The 12,965-nt window shown below is 48.1% G+C and overlaps 1 protein-coding gene across 1 annotated transcript in view; it reads right to left on the bottom strand.

Annotated features, from left to right (window-relative positions):
- LOC135536899 (leucine-rich repeat-containing G-protein coupled receptor 5A-like) overlaps nt 1-12,965 on the bottom strand; it is a 326,763-nt gene that overhangs the window by 282,906 nt on the left and 30,892 nt on the right. The gene's annotated exons all lie outside the window — the stretch shown is intronic.

Raw genomic sequence — 12,965 nt, 5'->3', positions numbered from 1 at the left:
AACCTGTTTGTCTTCCAGAGACTTGAGACTGGGATGAAGGTTCACCTTCCAGCAGGACAATGACCCTAAGCATACCTCTAAAAAAACACTTGAGTGGGTTAAGGGGAAACATTTAAATGTCTTGGAATGGCCTGGTCAAAGCCCAGACCTCAATCCAACTAAGATTGCTGTAAACCAGAGAAACCCATTCAACCTGAAGGAGCTGGAGCAGTTTTGCCTTGAAGAATGGGCAAAAATCCCAGTGGCTAGATGTGCCAAGCTTATAGAGACATACCCCAAGATTGTTGCAGCTGTAATTACTGCAAAAGGTGGCTATTGACTATTGGGGGTGGGGGGGGTGAATTGTTATGCACTGGATAGATAGATAGTGTTTAGATGTTTAGATGTTTTGATGTTTTGTATATTATCTACCTCACTTGCTTTGGCAATGTTCACACGTTTCCCGTGTCAATAAAGCCCCTTGAATTTAATTTAATTAAAGAGAGGACAGAGAGAGAGAGAGAGAGAGAGAGAGAGAGAGAGAGAGAGAGAGAGAGAGAGAGAGACAGAATAGAGAGAGAGATAGATAGATAAAGAGAGGACAGAGAATAGAGAGAGAAAAGAGAAGAGAAAGATAAGAGAGGACAGATAGAGGAGAGAGGACAGATAGAGGAGAGAGAACAGAGAGAGAGAGATAGATAAAGAGAGGACAGAGAGAGGAGAGAGGATAGATAGAGGAGAGAGAACAGAGAGAGAGAGATAGATAAAGAGAGGACAGAGAGAGGAGAGAGGACAGATAGAGGAGAGAGAACAGAGAGAGAGAGATAGATAAAGAGAGGACAGAGAGAGGAGAGGACAGCAAATAGAGTGAGAGATGAGGACAGAGAGAGAGAGGAGTGAAGAGAGAGAGATGACAGAGAGAGGAGAGAAGAGAGAGAGATGACAAAGAGAGAGATGACAGAGAGAGATAGAGAGGGAGGAAAGAGAAGCGAGAGAGAGAGTCAAGAGAGGGAGCAATAGAGGACAGAACGAGAGAGGAGTGAAGAGAGAGAGATGACAGAGAGAGGAAAGAAGAGAGAGAGATGACAAAGAGAGAGATGACAGAGAGAGATAGAGAGGGAGGAAAGAGAAGCGAGAGAGAGTGAAGAAAGGGAGGAAAGAGAAGCGAGAGAGAGTTAAGAGAAGGAGATAAGAGAGGACAGAGAGAGAGGAGAGAGAGCGATAGAGGACAGAGAGAGAGAGGAAAGAGAAGTGGGAGAGAGATAACGAGAGAGAGAGAGAGAGAGAGAGGGAGATAAGAGAGGACAGATAGAGGACAGAGAGGAGAGAGGACAGAGAGAGTAGAGAGAGAAGAGAGAGAGAGAGGACAGAGAGAGTAGAGAGAGAAGAGAGAGAGGACAGAGAGAGTAGAGAGAGAAGAGAGAGAGAGAGGACAGAGAGAGTAGAGAGAAAAGAGAGAGAGAGAGAGAGAGAGAGAGAGAGAGAGAGAAAGAGAGGAGAGAAGAGAGCACCCCCCCCTGTCAGCCACCCTGATATCCGTACCCTGACAACCCCCACACCCACTGAGGACATACACAAGACACAGATTGTTCTCCTTATGGACTCAAATGGAAAATATATACAAGAAAAAGGAAAAAAAATCCTGGCCCACCACCCTGGACTAGAACAGCCTCTATGACCAGGTCCACCTCTACAAGGCAGCAGTGCCCACCACTCCACCCTGGACTAGAACAGCCTCTATGACCAGGTCCACCTCTACAAGACAGCAGTGCCCACCACTCCACCCTGGACTAGAACAGCCTCTATGACCAGGTCCACCTCTACAAGGCAGCAGTGCCCACCACTCCACCCTGGACTAGAACAGCCTCTATGACCAGGTCCACCTCTACAAGGCAGCAGTGCCCACCACTCCACCCTGGACTAGAACAGCCTCTATGACCAGGTCCACCTCTACAAGGCAGCAGTGCCCACCACTCCACCCTGGACTAGAACAGCCTCTATGACCAGGTCCACCTCTACAAGGCAGCAGTGCCCACCACTCCACCCTGGACTAGAACAGCCTCTATGACCAGGTCCACCTCTACAAGACAGCAGTGCCCACCACTCCACCCTGGACTAGAACAGCCTCTATGACCAGGTCCACCTCTACAAGGCAGCAGTGCCCACCACTCCACCCTGGACTAGAACAGCCTCTATGACCAGGTCCACCTCTACAAGACAGCAGTGCCCACCACTCCACCCTGGACTTGAACAGCCTCTATGACCAGGTCCACCTCTACAAGGCAGCAGTGCCCACCACTCCACCCTGGACTAGAACAGCCTCTATGACCAGGTCCACCTCTACAAGGCAGCAGTGCCCACCACTCCACCCTGGACTAGAACAGCCTCTATGACCAGGTCCACCTCTACAAGGCAGCAGTGCCCACCACTCCACCCTGGACTAGAACAGCCTCTATGACCAGGTCCACCTCTACAAGGCAGCAGTGCCCACCACTCCACCCTGGACTAGAACAGCCTCTATGACCAGGTCCACCTCTACAAGGCAGCAGTGCCCACCACTCCACCCTGGACTAGAACAGCCTCTATGACCAGGTCCACCTCTACAAGGCAGCAGTGCCCACCACTCCACCCTGGACTAGAACAGCCTCTATGACCAGGTCCACCTCTACAAGGCAGCAGTGCCCACCACTCCACCCTGGACTAGAACAGCCTCTATGACCAGGTCCACCTCTACAAGGCAGCAGTGCCCACCACTCCACCCTGGACTAGAACAGCCTCTATGACCAGGTCCACCTCTACAAGGCAGCAGTGCCCACCACTCCACCCTGGACTAGAACAGCCTCTATGACCAGGTCCACCTCTACAAGGCAGCAGTGCCCACCACTCCACCCTGGACTAGAACAGCCTCTATGACCAGGTCCACCTCTACAAGGCAGCAGTGCCCACCACTCCACCCTGGACTAGAACAGCCTCTATGACCAGGTCCACCTCTACAAGGCAGCAGTGCCCACCACTCCACCCTGGACTAGAACAGCCTCTATGACCAGGTCCACCTCTACAAGGCAGCAGTGCCCACCACTCCACCCTGGACTAGAACAGCCTCTATGACCAGGTCCACCTCTACAAGGCAGCAGTGCCCACCACTCCACCCTGGACTAGAACAGCCTCTATGACCAGGTCCACCTCTACAAGGCAGCAGTGCCCACCACTCCACCCTGGACTAGAACAGCCTCTATGACCAGGTCCACCTCTACAAGGCAGCAGTGCCCACCACTCCACCCTGGACTAGAACAGCCTCTATGACCAGGTCCACCTCTACAAGGCAGCAGTGCCCACCACTCCACCCTGGACTAGAACAGCCTCTATGACCAGGTCCACCTCTACAAGGCAGCAGTGCCCACCTAGAACACTCCACCCTGGTCCACTAGAACAGCCCCACTATGACCAGGTCCACCTCTACAAGGCAGCAGTGCCCACCACTCCACCCTGGACTAGAACAGCCTCTATGACCAGGTCCACCTCTACAAGGCAGCAGTGCCCACCACTCCACCCTGGACTAGAACAGCCTCTATGACCAGGTCCACCTCTACAAGGCAGCAGTGCCCACCACTCCACCCTGGACTAGAACAGCCTCTATGACCAGGTCCACCTATACAAGGCAGCAGTGCCCACCACTCCACCCTGGACTAGAACAGCCTCTATGACCAGGTCCACCTCTACAAGGCAGCAGTGCCCACCACTCCACCCTGGACTAGAACAGCCTCTATGACCAGGTCCACCTCTACAAGGCAGCAGTGCCCACCACTCCACCCTGGACTAGAACAGCCTCTATGACCAGGTCCACCTCTACAAGGCAGCAGTGCCCACCACTCCACCCTGGACTAGAACAGCCTCTATGACCAGGTCCACCTCTACAAGGCAGCAGTGCCCACCACTCCACCCTGGACTAGAACAGCCTCTATGACCAGGTCCACCTCTACAAGGCAGCAGTGCCCACCACTCCACCCTGGACTAGAACAGCCTCTATGACCAGGTCCACCTCTACAAGGCAAGGCAGCAGCCTGACCAGGTCCACCACTCCACCCTGGACTACAGCCTCTATGACCAGGTCCACCTCTACAAGGCAGCAGTGCCCACCACTCCACCCTGGACTAGAACAGCCTCTATGACCAGGTCCACCTCTACAAGGCAGCAGTGCCCACCACTCCACCCTGGACTAGAACAGCCTCTATGACCAGGTCCACCTCTACAAGGCAGCAGTGCCCACCACTCCACCCTGAACAGCCTCTATGACCAGGTCCACCTCTACAAGGTAGCAGTGCCCACCACTCCACCCTGAACAGCCTCTATGACCAGGTCCACCTCTACAAGGCAGCAGTGCCCACCACTCCACCCTGGACTAGAACAGCCTCTATGACCAGGTCCACCTCTACAAGGCAGCAGTGCCCACCACTCCACCCTGGACTAGAACAGCCTCTATGACCAGGTCCACCTCTACAAGGCAGCAGTGCCCACCACTCCACCCTGGACTAGAACAGCCTCTATGACCAGGTCCACCTCTACAAGGCAGCAGTGCCCACCACTCCACCCTGGACTAGAACAGCCTCTATGACCAGGTCCACCTCTACAAGGCAGCAGTGCCCACCACTCCACCCTGGACTAGAACAGCCTCTATGACCAGGTCCACCTCTACAAGGCAGCAGTGCCCACCACTCCACCCTGGACTAGAACAGCCTCTATGACCAGGTCCACCTCTACAAGGCAGCAGTGCCCACCACTCCTCCCTGGACTAGAACAGCCTCTATGACCAGGTCCACCTCTACAAGGCAGCAGTGCCCACCACTCCACCCTGGACTTTAACAGCCTCTATGACCAGGTCCACCTCTACAAGGCAGCAGTGCCCACCACTCCACCCTGGACTAGAACAGCCTCTATGACCAGGTCCACCTATACAAGGCAGCAGTGCCCACCACTCCACCCTGGACTTGAACAGCCTCTATGACCAGGTCCACCTATACAAGGCAGCAGTGCCCACCACACCCTGGACTTGAACAGCCTCTATGACCAGGTCCACCTCTACAAGGCAGCAGTGCCCACCACTCCACCCTGGACTAGAACAGCCTCTATGACCAGGTCCACCTATACAAGGCAGCAGTGCCCACCACTCCACCCTGAACAGCCTCTATGACCAGGTCCACCTATACAAGGCAGCAGTGCCCACCTTTACCCGAACTCTAAAGGACAACGCCCTCAAACGTATCCCCAACACGTCACACAGGAGCAACAGATCAAGACACCCCACCCAGACCAGCGAGACACCCTCCCAGACCTGAGGGACCCCCCCCCCGGACCTACACATAGAGGACCCACGCCAAGAGGACTTACATCCAGACCACAGCACCCCCAGCCACATCCACACCCCCAGCCCAACCAATCAACACCCCCCCCCCCCCCACGTCAACCATGCCCACACCACATTTAGGCCCCCTCAGATCAGACCTATGCTCCTCCTGCCCACCCCATGCACCCCACCCCCGCAAAGAGGGCCTCAACATGGAAGTCACACATACGCCCAGGAAGTGAGCGGGCAAACAGGCCCAACCCCCACTCTTACACTCGCCCAAGCCAATGGCATGTACCAGATGCTCAGCAGGCTCTGCTCACACTTACTGGCCTGAGGCCAAACCACTCAACCAACAACATTGGACACTCTATGGAACAGAAAGCCTTCACTATATCATCCTGGAATATCCAAGGCCTGAGGTCATCTGCCTTTGGCCTAAAGAGCAGGAACCCGGACTTCACCAAAGAAATCGGTAATACAGACATTGTCATACTGCAAGAAACCTGGTATAGAGGAGATGGACCCACTGGTTGCCCTCTAGGTTACAGAGAGCTGGTAGTTCCATCCACCAAACTACCAGGTGTGAAACAGGGAAGGGACTCAGGGGATAGGCTAATTTGGTATAGAGCAGACCTATCTCACTCCATAAAATTAATCAAAACAGGAACATTCTACATTTGGCTAGAAATTCAAAAGGAAATTATCCTAACAGAGAAAAATGTCCTCCTGTGTGCTACCTATATCCCCCCACTAGAATACCCATATTTTAATGAAGACAGCTTCTCCATCCTGGAGGGGGAAATAAATCATTTCCAGGCCCAGGGACATGTACTAGTCTGTGGCGACCTAAATGCCAGAACCGGACAAGAACCTGACACCCTCAGCACACAGGGGGACAAACACCTGCCTGCAGGTGACAGCATTCCCTCCCACATATGCCCCCCTAGGCACAACTATGACAACATAACCAACAAAAATGGGTCACAACTCCTGCTGCTCTGTCGCACGCTGGGTATGTACATAGTCAATGGTAGGATTCGAGGGGACTCCTATGGTAGGTACACATATAGCTCATCTCTTGGCAGTAGTACTGTAGACTACTTTATCACTGACCTCAACCCAGAGTCTCTCAGAGCGTTCACAGTCAGCCCACTGACACCCCTATCAGACCACAGCAAAATCACAGTCTACTTGAACAGAGCAATACTCAATCATGAGGCATCAAAGCCAAAGAAACTGAGTAACATTAAGAAATGCTATAGATGGAAGGAATGCAGTTTGGAAACCTACCAAAAAACAATTAGGCAACAACAATTTCAATCCCTTTTAGACAATTTCCTGGGTAAAACATTCCACTGTAATAGTGAAGGTGTAAACAGTAGAACATCTTAACAGTATATTTGACATCTCAGCTTCCCTATCAAATAGAAAAATCTCAAATAGAAAACCGAAGAAAATTAACAACAATGACAAAATGGTTTGATGAAGAATGCAACAATCTAAGAAAGAAACCTGTCCAACCAAAAGTTAGAGACCCGGAAAACCTGAGTCTACGCCTTCACTATGGTGAATCACTCAAACAATACAGAAATACACTACGGAAAAAGAAGGAACAGCATGTCAGAAATCAGCTCAATGCAATTGAAGAATCCATAGACTAACCACTTCTGGGAAAATTTGGAAAACACTAAACAAACAACAACACAAAGAATTATCTATCCAAAATGGAGATGTATGGGTAAACCACTTCTCCAATCTTTTTGGCTCTATAACAAAGAATAAAGAGCAAAAAACCTATACATGATCAAATACAAATCTTAGAATCTTAGAAGACTACCAGAACCCACTGGATTCTCCAATTACCTTTGTTTTTGCATTATTTAAACCAAATTGAACATGTTTCATTATTTACTTGAGGCTAAATTGATTTTATAGATGTATTATATTAAGTTAAAATAAGTGTTCATTCAGTATTGTTCTAATTGTCATTATTACAAAGACATTTTTTTCTCCAAATCGGCCGATTAATCGGTATCAGCTTTTTTGGTCCTCCAATAATCGGTATCAGCGTTGAAAAATCACAATCTGTCGACCTCTAGTACAGACTTAGTGAGCATAGCCTTGCTATTGAGAAAGGCCGCCGTAGACAGAAGAGAAGACAGGAAGCTGTCCTGGGGCTCTGTTCATAAACATACCCCACAGAGCCCCAGGATAGGCAGCACAATTAGACCCGACCAAATCACGAGAAAACAAAAAGATAATTACTTGACACATTGGACAGAATTAACAAAACAACAGAGCAAACTAGAATGCTATTTGGCACAAAGCAGAGAGTACACAGTGGCAGAATACCTGACCACTGTGACGGACCCACACTTAAGGAAAGCTTTGACTATGTACAGACTCAGTGGGCATAGCCAGTCAGTGGGCATAGCCTTGCTATTGAGAAAGGCCGCCGTAGACAGACATGGCTCTCAAGAGAAAACAAGCTATGTGCTCACTGCCCACAAAATGAGGTGGAAACTGAGCTGCACTTCCTAACCTCCTGTCCAACGTATGACCATATTAGAGATGCATATTTCCCTCAGATTACACAGATCCACAAAGAATTTGAAAACAAACCCAATTTTGATAAACTCCCATATCTACTGGGTGAAATACCACAGTGTGACATCAAAGCAGCAAGATTTGTGACCTGTTGCCACAAGAAAAGGGCAACCAGTGAAGAACAAACACCATTGTAAATACAGTGCCTTGCGAAAGTATTCGGCCCCCTTGAACTTTGCGACCTTTTGCCACATTTCAGGCTTCAAACATAAAGATATATAACTGTATTTTTTTGTGAAGAATCAACAACAAGTGGGACACAATCATGAAGTGGAACGACATTTAATGGATATTTCAAACTTTTTTAACAAATCAAAAACTGAAAAATTGGGCGTGCAAAATTATTCAGCCCCTTTACTTTCAGTGCAGCAAACTCTCTCCAGAAGTTCAGTGAGGATCTCTGAATGATCCAATGTTGACCTAAATGACTAATGATGATAAATACAATCCACCTGTGTGTAATCAAGTCTCCGTATAAATGCACCTGCATTGTGATAGTCTCAGAGGTCCGTTAAAAGCGCAGAGAGCATCATGAAGAACAAGGAACACACCAGGCAGGTCCGAGATACTGTTGTGAAGAAGTTTAAAGCCGGATTTGGATACAAAAAGATTTCCCAAGCTTTAAACATCCCAAGGAGCACTGTGCAAGCGATACTATTGAAATGGAAGGAGTATCAGACCACTGCAAATCTACCAAGACCTGGCCGTCCCTCTAAACCTTCAGCTCATACAAGGAGAAGACTGATCAGAGATGCAGCCAAGAGGCCCATGATCACTCTGGATGAACTGCAGAGATCTACAGCTGAGGTGGGAGACTCTGTCCATAGGACAACAATCAGTCGTATATTGCACAAATCTGGCCTTTATGGAAGAGTGGCAAGAAGAAAGCCATTTCTGAAAGATATCCATAAAAAGTGTTGTTTAAAGTTTGCCACAAGCCACCTGGGAGCCACACCAAACATGTGGAAGAAGGTGCTCTGGTCAGATGAAACCAAAATTGAACTTTTTGGCAACAATGCAAAACGTTATGTTTGGCGTAAAAGCAACACAGCTCATCACACTGAACACACCATCCCCACTGTCAAACATGGTGGTGGCAGCATCATGGTTTGGGCCTGCTTTTCTTCAGCAGGGACAGGGAAGATGGTTAAAATTGATGGGAAGATGGATGGAGCCAAATACAGGACCATTCTGGAAGAAAACCTGATGGAGTCTGCAAAAGACCTGAGACTGGGATGGAGATTTGTCTTCCAACAAGACAATGATCCAAAACATAAAGCAAAATCTACAATGGAATGGTTCAAAAATAAACATATCCAGGTGTTAGAATGGCCAAGTCAATGTCCAGACCTGAATCCAATCGAGAATCTGTGGAAAGAACTGAAAACTGCTGTTCGCAAATGCTCTCCATCCAACCTCACTGAGCTCGAGCTGTTTTGCAAGGAGGAATGGGAAAACATTTCAGTCTCTCGATGTGCAAAACTGATAGAGACATACCCCAAGCGACTTACAGCTGTAATCGCAGCAAAAGGTGGCGCTACAAAGTATTAACTTAAGGGGGCTGAATAATTTTGCACGCCCAATTTTTAAGTTTTTGATTTGTTAAAAAAGTTTGAAATATCCAATAAATGTTGTTCCACTTCATGATTGTGTCCCACTTGTTGTTGATTCTTCACAAAAAAATACAGTTTTATATCTTTGTTTGAAGCCTGAAATGTGGCAAAAGGTTGCAAAGTTCAAGGGGGCCGAATACTTTCGCAAGGCACTGTACAACCAATGTTTATGCTTATTTATTTTCCCTTGTGTACTTTAACCATTTGTACATTGTTACAACACTGTATATATACATAATATGACATTTGTAATGTCTTTATTCTTTTGGAACTTCTGTGAGTGTAATGTTTACTGTTCATTTTTATTGTTTATTTCACTTTTGTATATTATCTACCTCACTTGCTTTGACAATGTTAACACATGTTTCCCATGTCAATAAAGCCCCCTGAATTGTATTGAATTGAGAGACAGATGAAGAGGACAGAGGAGAGGGGACAGAGGTGAGAGAGAGGGAGAGGAAAGAGTAGAGAGAGAGAGAGAAAAGAGCAGAGAGCGTGAGAGAGAGAGGAAAGAGTAGAGAGAGAGAGAGAGAGAAAGGAAAGAGTAGAGAGAGAGAGAGAGGAAAGAGTAGAGAGAGAGAGGAGAGAGAAGAGTAGAGAGAGAGAGAGGAGAGGGAAAGAATAGAGAGAGAGAGAGAGAGGGAAAGAGTAGAGAGAGAGAGAGAGAGAGAGAGGAAAGAGTAGAGAGAGAGAGAGAGAGGAAAGAGAGAGAGAGAGGAAAGAGTAGAGAGAGAGAGGTAAGAGTAGAGAGAGAGAGAGAGGAAAGAGTAGAGAGAGAGAGAGAGGAAAGAGTAGAGAGAGAGAGACAGAGAGGAAAGAGTAGAGAGAGAGAGGAAAGAGTAGAGAGAGAGAGAGAGAGAAAGAGTAGAGAGAGAGAGAGAGAGAAAAAGAGTAGAGAGAGAGAGAGAGAGAGAGAGAGAGTAGAGAGAGAGAGAGAGAGGAAAGAGTAGAGAGAGAGAGAGAGAGAAAAGAGTAGAGAGAGCGAAAGAGAGGAGAGAAGAGAGAGAGAACAGGAAAGAGGGCTCCCCACTTCTTCTTCTGGATGAGATAAGAAGTCATGAGAAAGTCACTCAGACCAGGTTTAGAAGAAGAGCAGTAGCTCAGCACTGATTTGATCTTTCAACGAGCAGAGAAGAAGAACGGCTCATTTGGTGCTTGTCCAGGAACTGCTTCTCATTCAGTCAGAAGGAATGTTCTGAGAGAAGAGGAGGGGAGATGGAGGGGTGGGGGTGTAGGAGGGGAGGGATAGCTGGCAAAAAACCCACAGGCTAATTCCGCAAATTAGCTTTCGCCAGACCTCCCGACGGTTGATTATTCATTATCTGAGCAACGCCTCAGTGGAATTACGGTACGCGCTAGAACAACAAACAGGCAACCCTCTTCCCCGAATGAAGCCTGCCCACCGCAGTCTGATTCAGGGAAGAAAACGGAGGAGAGGGGGGCACCAACCAACCAACCAAGTGACGTTTACAAAAATCTGCCCCAGGTTTCGGGTGTTTGCCAGCGTCTGTCTCTAAATGAGCGCATTCAGGGCTAATAACCACAGGGCGACGCCAGCCAATGGGGGCAGAGGGGAAGGCACAGCCACTAGGCGTGGTGGTGGGCTGGGGCCTTCTCCAGTCCACAGAGCCAGCTGGATTCACACGCACATTCCCAAGGCCTTTTTGTAGGTGTATCAGTTTGTGTTTTTAGCCGTAAAAAAAAAAAAAAAACCTGGCTTACGATTACCACAACTCCCTGTCTAATACAGCCTGGATCTAAATAAACCATGTGTGGTCTGAGAACATGCTGTTGACAAGCTGCCTAACTCACTCCCTGGGTTAGGAGAGAGAGAGAGGGGGAGAGAGAGAGAGAGGGGAGAGAGAGAGAGAGGGAGAGAGAGAGAGAGAGAGAGAGAGAGAGAGCAAGAGCACAATTAGACCCAACCAAATCATGAGAAAACAAAAAGATAATTACTTGACACATTGGAAAGAATTAACAAAAAAACAGAGCAAACTAGAATGCTATTTGGCCCTACACAGAGTACACAGCAGCAGAATACCTGACCACTGTGACTGACCCAAAATTAAGGAACGCTTTCACTATGTACAGACTCAGTGAGCATAGCCTTGCTATTGAGAAAGGCCGCCGTAGGCAGACATGGCTCTCGAGAAGACAGGCTATGTGCTCACTGCCCACAAAATGAGGTGGAAACTGAGCTGCACTTCCTAACCTCCTGCCCAATGTATGACCATATTAGAGACACATATTTCCCTCAGATTACACAGATCCACAAAGAATTTGAAAACAAATCCAATTTTGATAAACTCCCATATCTACTGGGTGAAATACCACAGTGTTCCATCACAGCAGCAAGATTTGTGACCTGTTGCCGCGAGAAAAGGGCAACCAGTGAAGAACAAACACCATTGTAAATACAACCTATATTTATGCTTATTTATTTCATCTTGTGTCCTTTAACCATTTGTACATTGTTAATACACTATATATATATATAATATGGCATTTGTAATGTCTTTATTGTTTTGCAACTTCTCTATGTGTAATGTTTACTGTTAATTTTTATTGTTTATTTCACTTTATATACTCACTTTGATGACTCCTTGCTGTCCCCAGTCCACCTGGCCGTGCTGCTGCTCCAGTTTCAACTGTTCTGCCTTATTATTATTATTATTCGAACATGCTGGTCATTTGTGAACATTTGAACATCTTGGCCATGTTCTGTTATAATCTCTCCCCGGCACAGCCAGAAGAGGACTGGCCACCCCACATAGCCTGGTTCCTCTCTAGGTTTCTTCCTAGGTTTTGGCCTTTCTCTGGAGTTTTTCCTAACCACCGTGCTTCTACACCTGCATTGCTTGCTGTTTGGGGTTTTAGGCTGGGTTTCTGTACAGCACTTTGAGATATCAGCTGATGTACGAAGGGCTATATAAATAAATTTGATTTGATTTGATTTTGACTTTATATATTATCTACCTCACTTGCTTTGGCAATGTTAACACATGTTTCCCATGCCAATAAAGCCCTCGAATTGAATTGAGAGAGAGGGAGGGAGAGGGAGAGGGAGAGGAGAGAGAGAGAGGACAGAGGAGAGAGAGAGGACTGAGGAGAGAGAGAGACAGAGAGGACAGAGGAGAGTGAGGACAGAGGAGAGAGAGGACAGAGGAGAGAGAGACAGAGAGAGAGAGAGAGAGAGAGAGAGGAGAGAGAACAGAGGAGAGAGAGAGACAGAGGAGAGAGAGAGAGACAGAGGCCAGAGGCCAGAGGAGAGAGAGAGAGAGAGAGAGAGAGAGAGAGAGAGAGAGAGAGAGAGAGAGAGAGAGGACAGAGGAGAGAGAGAGGACAGAGGAGAGAGAGAGAGACAGAGAGACAGAGAGAGAGAGAGAGGACACAGAGAGAGAGAGAGAGAGGAGACTTGTCTC

This window comes from Oncorhynchus masou, unplaced genomic scaffold, assembly GCF_036934945.1.
Source record: "Oncorhynchus masou masou isolate Uvic2021 unplaced genomic scaffold, UVic_Omas_1.1 unplaced_scaffold_681, whole genome shotgun sequence".
Taxonomy (NCBI): Eukaryota; Metazoa; Chordata; class Actinopteri; order Salmoniformes; family Salmonidae; genus Oncorhynchus; species Oncorhynchus masou.
Note: the sequence above shows the minus strand (reverse complement) of the source record. Positions and strands in the feature narration are given on the sequence as shown.